The sequence below is a fragment of the Geotrypetes seraphini genome, chromosome 2 (assembly GCF_902459505.1).
Source record: "Geotrypetes seraphini chromosome 2, aGeoSer1.1, whole genome shotgun sequence".
Classification (NCBI taxonomy): domain Eukaryota; kingdom Metazoa; phylum Chordata; class Amphibia; order Gymnophiona; family Dermophiidae; genus Geotrypetes; species Geotrypetes seraphini.
In genome coordinates this window covers 104,832,163-104,850,635 of record NC_047085.1, presented here as the reverse complement: position 1 = coordinate 104,850,635, position 18,473 = coordinate 104,832,163, and the positions used below count along the sequence as shown (strand labels likewise).

At 43.6% G+C, this 18,473-nt stretch overlaps 1 protein-coding gene across 2 annotated transcripts in view; it reads right to left on the bottom strand.

Moving 5' to 3' along the window:
* VCPIP1 (valosin containing protein interacting protein 1) overlaps positions 1 to 18,473 on the bottom strand; it is a 72,474-nt gene that overhangs the window by 9,098 nt on the left and 44,903 nt on the right. The window lies entirely within an intron of this gene.

Here is an 18,473-nt window from a genome sequence, read left to right as displayed (position 1 = left end):
TGGGTAACAAGGAAGCTGGACTCGGGAGAATCCCTGGACCTAGTGTACCTAGACTTCAGCAAAGCATTCGATAGCATCCCTCACCATAGGCTGTTGAGCAAGATGAAATCGTTGGGATTGGGAGAAATGCTAATTGCATGGGTCAAGGACTGGCTAAGTGATAGACTTCAGAGAGTGGTGGTTAACGGTACCCTCTCTAAAAGGGTGACAAGCGGAGTACCGCAGGGTTCTGTCTTGGGCCCTCTACTATTCAACTTATTCATAGGGGACCTGACTCAGGGGCTTCAAGGTAAAATAACACTATTTGCTGCCGCCGCCGCCAAATTATGTAACGTAGTGAGCAGCTCCAATTTACACGATAGTATAACACAGGACCTGTTTTTGTTGGAACATTGATCTTCGATCTGGCAGCTAGGCTTCAACGCCAAGAAATTTAAGGTCATGCACCTCGGCAGTAGAAACCCGTGCAGAACTTACACCTTAAATGGTGAGACCTTAGCTAGGACTGTGACAGAACGAGATTTGGGAGTGACTATCAGTGCAGACATGAAAGCTGCCAATCAAGTGGAGAAGGCTTCATCTAAGGCAAGACAAATGTTGGGTTGCATCCGCAGAAGTTTCGTCAGCCGAAAGCCTGAGGTCATCATGCCGTTGTACAGAACCATGGTGAGACCACATTTGGAATACTGTGTGCAATTCTGGAGGCCACATTACCGTAAAGATGTGCTAAGAGCAGAGTCGGTTCAGCGGTTGGCCACCAGGATGGTCTCGGGGCTCAAGGATCTCTCTTACAAAGAGAGGCTGAACAAATTGCGGCTCTACTCTCTCGAGGAACGCAGAGAGAGGGGAGACATGATTGAGACGTTCAAATATATCACCGGGCGTATCGAAGTGGAAGAAGATATTTTCCTTCTCCAGGGACCCTCAGCCACGAGAGGGCATCCGCTTAAACTCAGGGGCGGGAAATTTCATGGTGACACCAGAAAGTATTTCTTCACTGAAAGAGTAGTTGAACATTGGAACAAGCTTCCAATACAGGTGATCAAGGCCAACAGCGTGCCAGATTTTAAGGGTAAATGGGATGCCCATGTGGGATCCCTGAGAGGGTGAATGTAAGGATGGGTCATTTGGAGCGGGGGCTCTAGAGCAGACTTAGGGGGTGGGTCTGTGGAGTGGGCAGACTTGATGGGCTATAGCCCTTATCTGCCGTCATTTTTCTATGTTTCTATCCTGAAAAACTGACTGGCCTGGCGGTCCTCCAGGACAGGGTTGGGAACCACTGTTCTACACTGTACCCTGGTATAGGCTCAGGCTGTTATTCCTGAGGAAACTAGCAGAGTAGTGATTTGGTAATCATTACATTCCTTTGTGCAGCACTATAAGACCAATATTCTGACCAGAAGAGACACTGCCTTTGGAAAAGTAGTATTATAAGAGGTCATGTCTTTCCCTGCCCAGGACAATATTACTTTTATACATCCCATTGGCTGCAATGATTTAGATAGACAAAAAGGGAAGGTGAAATTCAATCACAGCTCTTAATTTCCTTTTCTTGAGTTCTGTTAGACTAGTCCAAGATCCACCCTAGAAAAATACAGAATTGGAGAAATTTTTCTAGGCTCTGTTTGGTGTCTCAGGCAGTTGTATATAGCTCCTCTAGTGCAAGTTTTGTTTGTGCATTCTGCAGGGGTTTCCAAAGGGACTTAAGTGGTTGTTTTATACTTTGACACTAATATACTGAAAGGATCCAGGCTGCATCAGCTATTACACCAGTGATGTCACTAGAACAGTTAAGTTTAGTTTCTCTGTCTACATCTACTGGTAGGAGTACACAACCCATTGGTCTGGAGTACACAACCTATTGGTCTGGACTGGTTTAGCGGAACTCAAAGAAAAGAAAATAGGCACAATAAATTCTACCTTATGCACTAAAATTTACACAAAGATGTCATATTTAACTGTTTGAAACATAGTGCATTGAAATACAATAAAATATAAAGAAGTGCTTAGCAATATTTATAGAAAGAAGGGGAGGATTTTGTAGCTAATGACTGAAGTATAGAAACAGGAAAAAGACGAACTTATAGGCTCTACACCCATGGTGGATTCCGGAAGTAGTATGGAAAAGCAGTTGCAATGTGGATCGATGCTGGTTAGAGGATAAACAGAGAACCATTCAGCTTCATTGGTTAACATGGAGAAAGATAATGTCCATTTGATAGTGTATAAGTACAATGCGTTTTAACAAGTTTAGTGTCATCTGCAAATTTAATCACCTCATTCATTGTTCCAATTTCCAGATCCTTTATAAATAAGTTAAATAGCACCGGTCCCAGTACAGACCCCTGCGGCACTCCACTGTTTACTCTCCTCCATTGAGAAAAATGACCATTTAACTCTACCCTTCGTTTTCTATGCGATAACCAATTCCTAATCCACAATTGAACTTTGCCATCTATCCCAAGCCACTTTAATTTTCTCAGGAGCCTCAAACTCAAACCCTTTGCAGGGCCATATTTTGGATTTGTACGTACTTGGAGGGCCTCAGAAAAAATAGTTCATGCCTTATTAAAGAAATGACAATTTTGCATGAGGTAAAACTCTATAGTTTATAAATCTTTTCTTTTTGCTAAGTCTTAATAATAATAATATTGTAATTTATAGCTAAAAAGACATATGATCAAGAAATTGTTTTATTGTACTTTGTGATTATGATAAACATACCAAGGAACTGGCCTGAAGAAGCAAGTCAGACTCCTGGAGGGCAGAATACTGGAACTAGAAGCACTTCGAGCAGTGGACGAGGAGGACAGAGGCAGAAAACTTCATGACAGAGGAAACCGTTGAGGAAGAAGTCAGGGAGTTAGAGAAGTTCATCGAGCAGGCATACAGGGAGGCCATGAAAAATCACCAACAACAGTTGAGCTGCCAAGATACACCTACAATGAGTGAGGACCACCAGGAGGACAACTACAAGGAAGAAATAGGTGACGCAGCAGCGAGACCTGGAAACAGCGGAGAGAACCCACAGAAACGCGAGTCCGGTGCAAACCAACACTAGGATGAGGGAAGATGGAAATGCACAGAGGACACGGACCTGTGGCTAGAGAGACAAGAGAAGATAGAAAGGACAGCAATCGTCGTGGGGGACTCCATCATCAGACAAGACGACAGCCACATAGCGGGAGGAAGACAGGATCGGCTGGTGACCTGCCTACCGGGAGCCAAGGTAGAAGATGTAGTGAGCCACATTGACAGGAACATCAACAGCTTGGAAGAGGAAGATACGGCGGTGGTGATCCATGTGGGGACAAATAACGTGAGCAACAGGAACTATAGTAGGGAAGGACTGAAGGACCAGTTCCAGATGCTAGGAGGGAAGCTGAAGACCAGAACGCCAAGGGTAGCGTTCTCAGAGATCCTGCCAGTCCCCAGGGCCACCGAGAAGAGGCAGAAGGAGCTGCAAGCAGTGAACACATAGATGAGGCGCTGGTGTGAGGAAGGATTCCACTTTGTGCGCAATTGGACGACGTTCTGGGGGAAGAGCAAGCTATTCAGGAAGGATGGACTCCACCTCAGTGGAGGCTACTTGCAAGCAACATCAAGAGAGAAATTGAGAAGTTTTTAAACTAGGCAGAAGGGAAAAGCCGACAGTCGACCAAGAGTCGATGGTTTGGCAACCGGTATACCCAGAGGATACCATGCAAGAAGATAGTGGGGAAAACTCAGCAGATCATAGGCAAGACAGAAATCCTGATGGACCGAAAGGGACATAAGAGGGAAGGAAATGCAAGAAAGTAATAGGCTGCAAACTCAAGTGTATATACATGAACGCAAGGAGCCTAAGAAATAAGATGGGAGTTCTGACTGACAAGTCGATGAAGCCGTCCGCACAATAGGCGGTGGCGGCGAAAAGGGCGAACAGAATGCTAGGAATGATAAAGAAGGAGATCACGAACAGATCGGAGAAGGTTATCATGCCACTGTACTGGGCCATGGTGCGCCCTCACCTGGAGTACTGTGTCCAGCACTGGTCACCGTACATGAAGAAGGACATGGTACTACTTGAATGGGTCCAGAGAAGAGCGACTAAAATGGTTAAAGGTCTGGAGGAGCTGCCATACAGTGAGAGATTGGAGAAACTGGGCCTCTTCTCCCTTGAAAAGAGGAGACTGAGAGGGGACATGATCTAAACAATCAAGATACTGAAGGGAATAGACTTAGTAGATAAAGACAGATTGTTCACCCTCTCCAATGTAGGGAGAATGAGAGGGCACCTAAAGCTGAAAGAGGATAGATTCCTTACAAACGTAAGAAAGTTCTTCTTCACCCAGAGAGTGGTAGACAACTGTAATGCTCTTCCTGAGTCTGTTATAGGAGAAAACACCCTCCAGGGATTCAAGACGAAATTGGACAAGTTCCTGCTATACTGGAACATACGCAGGTGAGGCTGGACTCATTTAGAGCTGGCGCATGAGCGGACTGCTGGGCAAGATAGACCACTGGTCTGACCCAGCAGCAGCTATTCTTATGTTCTTAATTGGAAGCTATGGCACAAAAAGATAACCTTGACATCATCGGTATCATGGAAACATGGTGGAACAAGAAAAATGTCTGGGACACTGTGCTACCATGATACAAGCTATACCGCAGAGACAGAGTAGGTCAAAAAGGTGGGGGTATTGCCCTATATATCAAAGAGGGAATTGAGTCTACCGGCAAGAACACGACAGAAACAAAAAATAAGGTAGAGTTTCTATGAGCCAAAATTCCAGGAACAAATGGAACAGAAACAAAGATCGGCATCTACTACTGACCCCCAGGGCAGTCCGAAGAAATTGATGGAGAAATGACGGACAAGATTAAATGCAACTGCAAGGGAGGCAACGCAGTTATCATGGGTGACTTCAATTATCCGGGGATAGACTGGAACTTAGGCACCTCTGGCTTCAGTAGGGAGACCAAGTTCCTGGATGGTGTAGGCGATTGCTTCCTGGAACAACTTGTCAAGGAAAATACGAGAGGAAATGCAAATCTGGACTTAATTCTAAATGGACTACGAGGACTGGCGCAAGATATAGAAGTAGAAGGGAAGCTGGGAAACAGTGATCACAATATGATCCACTTCAACCTGGACACGGGCAAAACATTGATCCAGAATGACACTGAACTTCCAAAAAGGGAATTACAAAGGTGATGAGAATCATGGTGGAGAGGAAGATTAAGAAGAGGATAAGCATTGTAAAAACGCTAAAGCAAGCATGGTCCCTTTTTAAGGACACAGTCACTGAGGCGCAAAATCTATATATACCACATATCAACAAGAAATCCAAGAGGAAAAAGACAAGGAACCAGCATGGTTCACTGTAGCGGTGAAGGAAACGATCAGAGACAAGAAGACTTTGTTTAAGGATGAAAACTGGAAAAAGCACAAACATCAAAGCAAGTGCCATAAGGCGGTAAAGTGGCCAAAAAGCAGCTACTTACTGCAACAGTTGTTATCCAGGACAAGCAGGCAGATATTCTCTACATATGGGTGACGTCATCTACGGAGCCCCGAGCGGACAGTCTTGCAAGCAAACTTGCTTGAAGATCTTCAAGCTTGCGAGTATACCACGCATGCGTGTGTGCCTTCCCGGCCGAGTCAGGGCGTGCGTCTCCTCAGCGTGGCCTCAGTTTAAATAGCTAGCAAAGAAGCCAACCAGGGGAGATGGGTGGGTTGCAAGAATATCTGCCTGCTGTCCCTGGATAACACCTGTTACGGTAAGTAATTGTGCTTTATCCCTGGACAAGCAGGCTGCATATTCTCTACATGTGGGTGACCTCCAAGCTAACCAAAAAGGAAAGGTGGGAGAGTTGGCAATTTAGGAGAACAGATTATGCAAAACTGACTGGCCAAATTGGCTGTCCCGTCTGGAAAAGGTATCCAAACAATAGTGAGAGGTGAAAGTATGAACCGAGGACCAAGTGGCAGCCTTGCAGATTTCCTTAACAGGATTTGATCTGCAGATGCTGCCATCGCTCTGACTTTATGCCCCGTGATCCAACCCTGCAAAGGGAGACCAGCCTGAGCGTAGCAGAAAGCAATACAAGCAGCCAACCAGTTGGATAAGGTTCGCTTAGACAGTGGACGCCCCAACCGATTCAGATCAAAAGATATGAAGTTGAGGGGCAAACCAATGAGCCTGAGTATGTTGCAAGTAGAAAGCCAATGCACGCTTACAGTCCAAAGTGTGAAGCGCCACTTCTCCAGGGTGAGAATGAGGCTTAGGAAAAAATACTGGACGAACAATGGACTGGTTGAGGTGGAAATCCAAAACCACTTTAGGCAAAAATTTAGGATGGGTACGGAGGACCACCTTATCATGATGAAAAATGGTGAAAGGTGGATCCGCAACCAAAGCTTGCAGCTCATTGACCCTGCAAGCAGACATGAGAGCAACAAGAAACACAACTTTTCAAGTGAGATACTTCAAATAAGCCCGGTCAATGGGCTCAAAGGGAGGTTTCATCAACTGAGCAAGATTGAGATCCCAAACCACCAGAGGAGGTTTGAGTGAAGGATGAACATTGAAAAGACCCTTCATAAATTGGGAAACCACCGGATACACAGAGAGTTGTTTCCCATCAAGCGGCTGATGAAAAGCAGCAATGGCACCGAGGTGGACTCGAATAGATGTTGATTTGAGACCAGACCGAGACAAATGCAACAGATAGTCCAGCACGGAAGACAAGGAGGCAGAATGCGGCTCCAGGCGCAGCGTAGCACACCAAGGGGAAAATCTGGTCCACTTTTGAGAATAACACTGCCTAGTGGAGCTTTTCCTAGAAGCCTCGAGAACATTCCGAAAAGATTGAGAGAACTGGAACGAGTCAGTTAGGCTGAAAGAGTCTGGGACTGGTTTTCCTAAGTGTTGAACTAAGTTTTCTCTTTAATAAAATGCTGAATTATGTTTAGCTGCAGACCTAACTTATCTGATGTTCTAGCCTGCCTGCACTGGGTGTTAGCTTGGACATTCTAACTTCTTATGGCTATCTCAGCATAAACGACATGTAACAGAAAGACTGCAGGGTTTAGACAAGAAATCATATGACCAATTAATCAAACAAATATGGACCCAGTAGCAAAATGCTGTCATTCGCAACTATCACTGGATCTTAATGAGTTAGTTGTATTGTACTAACTTACATAAGAATAATAAATGAAATGATGTCATGAAGCTAATAAAAAGGTCTATCGCCTGTGGTTCAGGGAGATGCTTGGGTGGATACTGCCTGAGAAGGCCCCAATTGCTCTTCTTTAGGGGCTCTAAACTTTAATTTATGTCTGGTTGTTATTCCTTGGCCTCCCTCAGAGATGGAAGAAAGGACTCAAGGGTATGAAATCTGTCCATGTAGTTATTCAGAGCAAAACACCAGGACCAGACGGATTTAGGAACAAATTTTTATAAAATTTTACAACCCATCGTTATGCCATTTTGGTAAAGATGTTTAATAGTATTGTGAATGAGAGAGAATTGCCACCTTCACTTCAATTGGCTCAAATAGTAATACTGTTGAAAGATGGAAAATATGATACAATCTGCTTCTCATCATCCAATTTCTCTATTAAATGTGGAAATGAAAAACTTTTAGCAAAAAGAAATAGGTAATCCTCTAGCTAAAATATTATTTCCTTTGATAGCTGAACTGCAGGTCAGTTTTGTTAGGGGTTGTATTGCCACGAAAAAAAGGGGGACCATTTTAGCTCTTTAGAATATATAGAATTCAAAGACAGGCCATCCCTGTTAATTTTGATGCAGAAAAGGTTTTTTACAATGGCTTGGGATTTTTTAGTTTAGTACCCTTGAGAAATACAGAAGAGAGGTATTCTCCTCTTTGTAGTTAAGGCTATGTATTTTACCCCCTCAGGCAATGTTCGAGTCACGGAATAGGGGAAACCAAAGAAAACAAAACAAAGAGGTACTATGCAGGGTTGCTCACTTTCCCTGTTATCATTTGTTTTGATTTTAGACTCCTTAATAATAGAGATTATAAACCAATCCAGAGATCTAGATTGTACATATTGGTCGACAAGTGTTTAAAATTTCAGCTTTTGTTGATGAATTGTTGGATCATCTTACTGAACCACAGGAAACGTTATGGATATTAATGGTAATTCTCAGAATATAGCAATTTTTCCAAATTCAACCTTAATCTTAAAAAAAATCCTTGGCATCAGCTACCTTTGATTTGATTAGGATGAATTAGGAGGGTGATTTTCCTTCAAGCTAGGCCAATTGTACTTTTTGATACTTAGGTGCAGAGTTAACTAAATCCACAAAGCAGCATTATAGAGTTAACTTTGACGAGCTTATTGCAGACACAAAGAAATGTTCTGATAACTAGTCAGCTCTCCCTGTGTCTCTTCACAGTAGATTTAAGTTTATTTACTATGATCTTGTTCCACAAATAGAAACATAGAAACATAGAATATGACGGCAGAAAAGGGCCTTCGGCCCAACAAGTCTGCCCATTCAAAGAACCCTCCCCCCTAGGTTCTTCTTTGAAGTGAACCCACATATTGATCCTATTTGTTCTTAAAGTCAGTCACGTTATTGGACTCAACTACCTGAAGTGGAAGATCATTCCAACGGTCAATCACCCTTTTGGTGAAGAAGTACTTCCTAGTGTCACCATGAAATCTCCCACCCCTGATTTTTAGCGGATGCCCTCTTGTCGCCATAGGTCCTGTAAGGAAAAAGATGTCTTCTTCCACCTCAATAGGGCCAGTAACGTATTTGAACGTCTCTATCATGTCACCCCTCTCTCCGCATTCCTCGAGAGAGTATAGCTGCAACTTAACTAGACGTTCTTCATATGGCTGTATATGTTTCTATTATTGCCCATACATTTATAATTTTTTAAGTCATTTGATTTATAAATTTTGTTGGAATGGAAAAACCAAAAAGACAAAATTATTTCTTCTACTTGGCCCTTGGAAAGGAGAAGGAATGGGATTTCTGGATATACAGTCATGTGAAAAAATTAGGACACCCTATGAAATATTCAGTTCTTTCTTAAGAAATGTTCACATATCGATGTCAAATTTTTTTTCATCTCTTATTTAACATCTACATGACATCATCGAAAAACTTTTGTCTCTCATCTGCAGAGACTATATTTACTTATGCAGATGACATTTTCATTTTATTAGACATCAGCCCTGATCTTAATGATTTGGTTTTGGGCATAGACTGTTGCATCTCAAAATTACAGATGTGGGCAATATCTATTCAAATGAAATTGAATGCTTCAAAAACCAAACTGCTTTGGAATTGGATCGGGCTTAGATTAGAAAATCTTATAGCAAATCTATTGAAAACAGGTATCTTATTACATCTAGATTTTTCCTCCAGAATCTTGGGTATTATGCTGGACTCTTCATTTACATTTCATGATCAGATAAATTCTCTGGCAAAGAAGTGTTTCTTTAGCCTATGTATGCTGAGGAAAGTTAGATCACTATTACATCAAAAACATTATTTAGTACTGGTACAGTCCACTGTGCTTGCTCAGTTGGCTTATTGCAATTATGTTTATTTGGGCATTAAACAGGGTAGTCTAGATCAGCTGCAGTTAATACAAAATACGGCAGCTAAACTTACCTTTGGAAAGAGAAAGTACGATCATGTCTCCCCTTTATTGAGAAAGCTTCACTGGCTTCCACTTAGCTTTAGGATACAGTTTAAGTGCATGTGTGTCATCTTTAAGTTCCTTTATGGAATATTTGACCCCTCAATTTCTTTATGTTGGAATACTACCAGATCCAGTTATTCAAGAATTATAGCAACATATAAATTATCATTTCCCTCTTTTTTTTTTTTTTTTAAAGTGCTACAGCTCACGTTTATTGTATTCCTCATCTGTAGAGATCCTGAGGATAAAGGACTAGAGATATCAAAAAATGTAACCATGTATAGTATGTATACATATATAACTATATATATATATAAATATATAACTATATATATATATATATATATATATATATATATAACTATATATATATATATATATATAAATATATAACTATATATATATATATATATATATATATATATATATATATATATATATATATATATATATATATATATATATATATATATATATATATATATATATATAACTATATATATGTTTAAATGATTTTTATTATTCCAGCAGTAAGAAGCAAATACATATAGTAGTACCATTCAGGAAATAACATTTTCAACAATATAATCAGTTCCCCTCCCAACCCCCCCTCCCCTCCCCAAGAATCCATGGCCAGTCCAACAGCTGAGAGTGGGAATAAAATCTTAAAGATTCAAAAGTCTACTGCGAGCACGTGGTATGAGGTCCTGCCAGAAGTACTCCCACACCTGACAAATTTGCGACCCGGGCCAAAAGTCAAGTCTCCCACCATGCGTATCTCCAGTGTTGCGTGCACTATCATTAGGGATCTCCATTGTGCATATGACGGGGGATCACGGGAGAGCCAGTTGGTGAGGATGGCTTTTTTTCCCATCAAAAGGGCTCTGGAGATAAATGCTGACATTCCCCTGGGTTTGGGCGAGGCTATATTATAAAATCCAAATAACGCCCTCGGTTGCGGAAGCCATCGCCTTCCCCAAAGCGATGTGGTACATAGGCCAAGATGTCTCCAAAACTGTTGGATTGCGGGGCAGGTCCAAAACATGTGACTCAAAGATGTGTGAGCCTGATTGCATTTCGGGCAAGAATGCGATGCAGTAATCCCCATCCGGGCTGCACGTTCCGGTGGAATGTAAAGTCTAAGAACAATTTTCAATTGCATTTCCCAGTGAGTAATATTGGGTGACACCTTCTGAATGTTCTTCAGGACCCGTTGTAACTGTTGAGCAGTCAACTGGCAATGCAAGTCCTCAGCCCATGCTGTCGCTAATATATCCAGATTCGTACTTGGTTGGCAATCCCGGATCCCCACAATATGAAATTGTAGAGGAATCCTCTGTTGGGCTGAAAGGCTGAAGAGTTCCGAAAGCGCCTCCCTGCAGACTTCAGTAAGGGCAGCCACTGGGAGGGACTGAACATAGTGACGGATCTGGTAATAGGCGAAAAGATCATTAGCCTGTAGGTTAAAAGTTTGTTGCAGCTCGGCAAATGTGACCAGGCTCCCTTCCTCCGAAAACAGGTGAAAAAGATATTGTAGACCTTGTGCTTGCCACCTAAGAAAGGTGGCATTTTGCATGCCCGGCTGGAAAGCTCCATTGCCCAGTATAGGCAAATATAAAGACACCCTAGAAGACAATTTGGCTGTTTTACAGACCCATCTCCATGTCCTTCTGGCCGGCGTAAAAATGGGGTAATGAGACACCAAAGGACGCATCCTCGGATCCGCCACATGTAGAAAATAGCTCACATGGAACGGAGCCAGCAAAGATAACTCCAGTGGTGTAGCAGAAAAATCAGATGTTCCTCTAAACCAATCATTAATATGTCTCATCTGACAAGCCATAGCATACCAACGTACATTTAATAAGCCATAGCCCCCCCTATCCCTGGGCAGACACATCCGTAGCAACGGCATACGTGGTCGCTTACCACCCCATAGAAAACGCTGCAGCTCTTTCGTTAAACGAATGTTATGGGCATGGGACAGCAGCAGAGGTAAAACCTGAAAGCGATATAACCATTTGGGAAAGAGCACCATATTAAAAAGGGCTACATTTCCCTCTTTTAGAGGACTCAAATCTGCTGGGAAGCTTAGTAAATCTATGGCGTTTAAACTGGTAAAAATTTGGAATAGACTTCCTGACTGTCAGATTGATAGGTCAGCTACAACAATTCCGGAAAGATTTAAAAACCTGGCTGTTCACACAATATCTTAAAGGCTTACCTACTGAAGTGTTGCAGTAATGGTGTATTTCATTCTTTCAGTTCTTATTCAATTTTAGATCTCAATCTTAACTATTAGAGTTTTTACTGGAAATGACGCATTAATAGCATTCTCTTTTTTAGGCTTACATTTTATGTTCATTCTGATCTTAATCATTTGTGAACCAAGTCGAGCTCCATCGGGAGATGACCGGGTATATAAACTGAAGATTAGATTAGAAAAGAAAGTGATGTAACTGCAGGTAAAACAACAACAATTTTCCTTGATTTACCGTATTTTCGCGGATATAACGCGCGCGTTATACGTGATTTTACGTACCGCGCATACCCCTCGCGCGTTATATGCCTGAGCGCGGTATAGAAAAGTTTTTAAACATAGTTCCCACCCCGCCCGACGCCCGATTCACCCCCCCAGCAGGACCGCTCGCACCCCCACCCCGAACGACCGCTCGCACGCGCTCGCACCCGCATCCACGATCGGAGCAAGAGGGAGCCCAAGCCCTCTTGCCCGGCCGACTCCCCGACGTCCGATACATCCCCCCCCCCCCGGCAGGACCACTCGCACCCCCACCCCGAAGGACCGCCGACTTCCCGACAATATCGGGCCAGGAGGGAGCCCAAACCCTCCTGGCCACGGCGACCCCCTACCCCCACCCCGCACTACATTACGGGCAGGAGGGATCCCAGGCCCTCCTGCCCTCGACGCAAACCCCCCTCCCTCCAACGACCGCCCCCCCCCCCAAGAACCTCCGACCGCCCCCCCCAGCCGACCCGCGACCCCCCTGGCCGACCCCCACGACCCCCCCACCCCCCTTCCCCGTACCTTTGGAAGTTGGCCGGACAGACGGGAGCCAAACCCGCCTGTCCGGCAGGCAGCCAACGAAGAAATGAGGCCGGATTGGCCCATCCGTCCTAAAGCTCCGCCTACTGGTGGGGCCTAAGGCGCGTGGGCCAATCAGAATAGGCCCTGGAGCCTTAGGTCCCACCTGGGGGCGCGGCCTGAGACACATGGTCGGGTTTGGCCCATGTGCCTCAGGCCGCGCCCCCAGGTGGGACCTAAGGCTCCAGGGCCTATTCTGATTGGCCCACGCGCCTTAGGCCCCACCAGTAGGCGGAGCTTTAGGACGGATGGGCCAATCCGGCCTCATTCCTTCGTTGGCTGCCTGCCGGACAGGCGGGTTTGGCTCCCGTCTGTCCGGCCAACTTCCAAAGGTACGGGGAAGGGGGGTGGGGGGGTCGTGGGGGTCGGCCAGGGGGGTCGCGGGTCGGCTGGGGGACGGGCGGAGGTTCTTGGGGGGGGGCGGCCGTTGGGGGGCGGGGGTTTGCGTCGAGGGCAGGAGGGCCTGGGATCCCTCCTGCCCGTAATGTAGTGCGGGGTGGGGTTAGGGGGTCGCCGTGGCCAGGAGGGTTTGGGCTCCCTTCTGGCCCAACTACACAAAGGTACGGGGAAGGCGGGTGGGGGTGTCGTGGGGGTCGGCCAGGGGGGTCGCGGGTCGGCTGGGGGACGGGCGGAGGTTCTTGGGGGGGGGCGGTCGTTGGGGGGAGGGGGTTTGCGTCGAGGGCAGGAGGGCCTGGGATCCCTCCTGCCCGTAATGTAGTGCGGGGTGGGGTTAGGGGGTCGCCGTGGCCAGGAGGGTTTGGGCTCCCTCCTGGCCCGATATTGTTGGGGAGTCGGCGGTCCTTCGGGGTGAGGGTGCGAGTGGTCCTGCCGGGGGGGGGATGTATCGGACGTCGGGGGGGGGCATCAGGCTTTCAGGATGGGGACAGACCTTCAAGGGGGGACAGGACTTCAAGGGGGGACAGTGCACGGAAAGTCAGGGGGGGTGAACGGAGAGTCGGGACAGCGCACGGAAAGTCAGGGCAGTGCACGGAAGTCAGGGGGGTGAACGGAGAGTCGGGACAGCGCACGGAAAGTCAGGGCGGGCGAAAGGAGCGTCGGGCATCATGCGCGTTATATGCCTGAGCGCGGTATAGAAAAGTTTTGGTACATATCATCGTGATTTCTGCGCGCTATACCCCTGTGCGCGTTTTACACAGGTGCGCGTTATATCCGCGAAAATACGGTACTCATGAAACAAAAGATATCAACAAAAATGTGTATTCTAACTTAGAAATAAATTAGGACACCCTACACCCTAATAGCTAGTGTTACCCCCTTTGGCTGAAATAACTGCAGTGAGACGCTTCTTGTAGCCATCTACCAGTCTCTGACATCAGTCTGAGGAATGTTTGGCCCAATCCTCAATGCAAAATTATTTCAGCTGTGAGATGTTTGAGGGGGTTTCTTGCATGTACAGCCTGTTTCAAATCACCCCACAGCATCTCAATGGGATTAAGATCAGGGCTTTGACTCGGGCACTCCAGGACTCTCCATTTCTTAGTTTTCAGAAAGTCCTTAGTGGATTTACTGGTAAGTTTTGGCCCACTGTCGTGTTGCAGGGTCCAGTTACGCTTCTGTTTTAATTTTCTTAAAGATGGTCTCACATGTACACTTATACACTATTTTCCGGACTGTGGTATGGCTAATGTCAAATTCTTTTGAGATCTTTTTAAATCCCTTACCAGATTAATAAATTTCTACAATCTTCTTTTGGAAGGCCTCAGACTGTGGTATGGCTAATGTCAAATTCTTTTGAGATCTTTTTAAATCCCTTACCAGATTAATAAACTTCTACAATCTTCTTTTGGAAGGCCTCAGACAGCTCTTTTGATCTCACCATGGTGTTCACTCTCACGCTGCAATCATGAGCACACCAAACTAAATGTCTGAGATTTAAGTAGAGCAAACCTCCTTACAAAATGCTGAGTAATGACATCCTAATCATGTGCACCTGATGTGATAAATCTCTGTGTGATTTGAGTCACTTTAAGTGGGAGGATATGTGGGAGTGTCCTAATTTATTCCTCAGTTAGAGTACACATTTTTGTAGATATCTTTTGTTTCATGAGTAAATCAATAAAAATTGTTGTTGTTTGCCTGCAATTACATCACTTTCTTTTCCAAAGATATATAAAAAAAAGATGACATCGATATGTGAACATTTCTTAAGAAAGAACTGAATATTTCATGGAGTGTTCTAATTTTTTCACATGACTGAAGGTAGATATAATTTAACTTGTTCAATACATTACATTACATTTGTGATTTCTATTCCGCCAATACCTTGCAGTTGAAGGCGGATTACAAAAGAAGTTATCTGGCCATTTCCAGAGAAATTGAAGAGAAGAGCAAGTTGTTTCAGAGAATTGGGAAGAGTCTTGCGGTGTTAGTTTGTCTTCAAGGATTTCTTGAATAGCTTGGTTTTTATTTCTTTTCTGAACAATTTGTAGTCTGGGGTCGTTATGAGTAAATTGGAGAGTTGGTGGTCCAGTTTTGCTGCTTGTGTGGCTAGAAGGCTATCGTACAGTTTTTTTCATTTGACGTCTCTGACTGGGGGATGCGTGAACGATTTGTGGGTTCTCCTATGTCTGGTTAAGGTAGATTGGATTAAGCAGTTGTTAAGGTATGCTGGGCTGTCTCCATTTATGGTTTTAAATAGTAGGCAGTAAAATTTGAATTGTATTCTTGCTTGCATTGGGAGCCAGTGTGAGTCGAGGTATGCCGCCGTGATGTAGTCGTGCTTCCTCAATGAATACATAAGTCTTAGTGCTGTGTTTTGAACTGTTTGTAGTTGTTTTATCATGGTTGCCGGGCAGGGGAGATAAAGTATGTTGCAGTAGTCTAGAAGACCTAGGACTAGGGACTGGACCAAGAGCTGGAATTGTATTCTGTTGAAGAATTTTTGAACTTGCCTCAAGTTTCTCATGACCGCAAATGATTTTTGCATTGTTTTGTTGATTTATGGTTGCATAGTATAGCATCTGTTTATCGTCATTCCTAGAAATTTTAGAGTGGGTTGTAAGGGATATGTGATTGTGTTTATTACTAGATTTGTTATGGTTGGGGTTTTATTATTTTCGAAGAGAATGAATTTTGTCTTGTCTGGGTTCAGTTTCAGTTTGTGATTTTCCATCCATGTTGCTACTGCTTCAAGTGTCCTGTGTAGTGTGTGTCATGGAGGACGTTGGTTGGTCAAAAGGAAGAAGAATGGTGATGTTGTCTGCATTGCTATAGGAGGTTAATCCTAAATTGTCTAGGCAGGTGCCGAGGGATGCGATGTAGAGATTGAAGAGAGTTGGTGATAGTGGAGATCCTTGGGGTACGCCGCAGGGGTTGGACCAAGGTTCTACATTTTCTTTGTTCAACTTTACTCTGTAAGTTCTGGATTGTAGGAATCCTTGAAACCATGTGTGTACCTTTTCTGTGATTACTATTGTTTCTAGTATTTGTAGTAGAATGTTGTGGTCCACCAGGTCAAATACTGCAGTGAGATCCAGTTGTATAATCAGCATTTTTCTACCTGTGCTGAGGTGTTGTCTAGCTGTGTCTATGAGGGAACCCAGAAGTGTCTCTGTGCTGTAGTTGGTTCTGAAACCAGATTGTGTGGGGTGGAGTATGTTGTGGTCTTCTAGATAGTTGGTGAGGAGTTTAGCTACCATTCTATGTCAATTAGTTTGACATAGAATGGTATTGAGGCTATGGGTCTGTAGTTAGATGGTTGATCCTTTGCTCCTTTAGGGTCTTTTAGGATCGGGGTGATGATAATTTCACTGAGGTCTTGCAGGAAAAGGCCATCTGAGAGCATGGTTTGTATCCATTGTAAGAGGAGAGCGCGGAATTTGGTACTGGAGGATTTTAATAGGTATGGAGGACAGTGGTTGAGGTCGCAGGCTGCGTGGCTGTATTTTTTGTAGAATTTGTTAAGATCGGACCATTGTATAATGGGGAAGTGGGACCAAGTTCTGTTTGCCGCAGCCGATTCTTTTTCGGGGGGGGGGAGGGACATTGTGATCTCTACCTAAGTGATTTGCTTTTACAATGACAAGAATTTATTTCTTTAGGTTATGAAATTGAATTTTTCAACCCTTGGCATGTTAACTACCATCACGTTTGCGAGCTGTTCAGCGAGAACTGCTACAATTGTTAAAAAGTGATCTGTGTTTCAGATCAGCTTCTGATTAGGAGATAATCTTCAGTTTTTTGCTAGAAATGGGAGATTCCTCAGTTTCTTCATTAGACTTGAAAGGGCATTCTAGAATATGTTTTTATCAGGAGAGGGGACTATGAGGCCTTGGGCTTATTTTTAATCAATACAATTGTTAGGTCTAGGGATTTAAAAAACAAACAAACTTACAATTACAACATTATGTGGATTCCCTGCCTGTTGAAGGATTGCACTCTCATTTGGATGCACATTTACAGCAATATTTTTGATACATTTCCGGAGGATGGCCTTTCTGTGTCTGCATTGCAGTGACATTTTTGTCAACTATGGAGTAAAGAATTGGGTGTACCTGAGGTGGCTTTAGATCTGAAATGTTTACATAAAGGAATCCCAGATATTTCTGCAAGTGCGGAACTTAAGAGAGTGCCAGTATAGGATTATTCATCCGGCATACTTTTCTCAAGAGCAGGTCCATAATTCAGGGGAGATAAATACACAGACTTGTTCTAAGTGTCATCCAGGGACCAATTCATTTTTCCATATGTTCTGGCATGCCCTAATTTGTTATTGGCATGTTTTAGCATTTCTTAGTTTGTTATTTAGAACACTCATTTACTCAATTGATTCCTTTTTTTATTAGCAAGTCTTCTTTTAAACAAGTATGAGTCCTTTCAATTGTCTGAACATAGTCATATGTTGATTCAGAAGGCTTGGATTCTGGGGAAAAAATAACAGTGTTTTGATGAAGCCAAAAGCACTTTCTTCTTGGGCATGGTGCAATTTTCATGCACTGATGTTACAGGAACAGAGAAACATGCTGGATTAAATATAAAGTGTAAAAATCATTTTATGGCTATCTAGGGAGTTTATGTCCAGTCATCATTAACTACAACTTGAAACATTATTCAAAATTCTTTTTAGGTCTTGTGGGGGAGGGGCTTTTTGAGATGGGAGAGCAAGGTGTCTTTTGGTGTTCTATTAGATAGTATTTATTATGGTTAGAAATGACAGGGAAACTTACGAGAGAGTATGAGTAGCTCTCTAATTTACATACAGTTTATTTCACACAAGTTTGGTTGACTTTATTGATGTTATTCCATAGTTTGGCTGCACAAGGTCCAGCATTGGCTGCTATATTTCTTTGTCTGTCAAGTCCGTATTGAACAAGTTATTGAATCTGTATTTTTTTGTTATAAATAAAGATTTAAACAAAATTATATTATTTGTGTGATAGTACAAACGTTCTGTTCTTCTTTACTAAGAACATGATTGTACATGTCACACAGAGATGCTTGTCTTGCGGTTACAAGACAACAGGCCTTCTTCTGGAAAGTCTCACAATTATGGAATGAGCTGCCAGTTAAGAGAGGAACGTTCATTGTCTGGTTTTAAGAAGAAATTAAAGATGTACTTATTTGATAAAGCCATTGGTGCTGTGCTGAGGTAAGCCAATTTCTCTCTTCTCTTATTATTTTATATTTGTTGATGTTTTTATGATATGTATTTTTGACACTTTGAGATGTATCC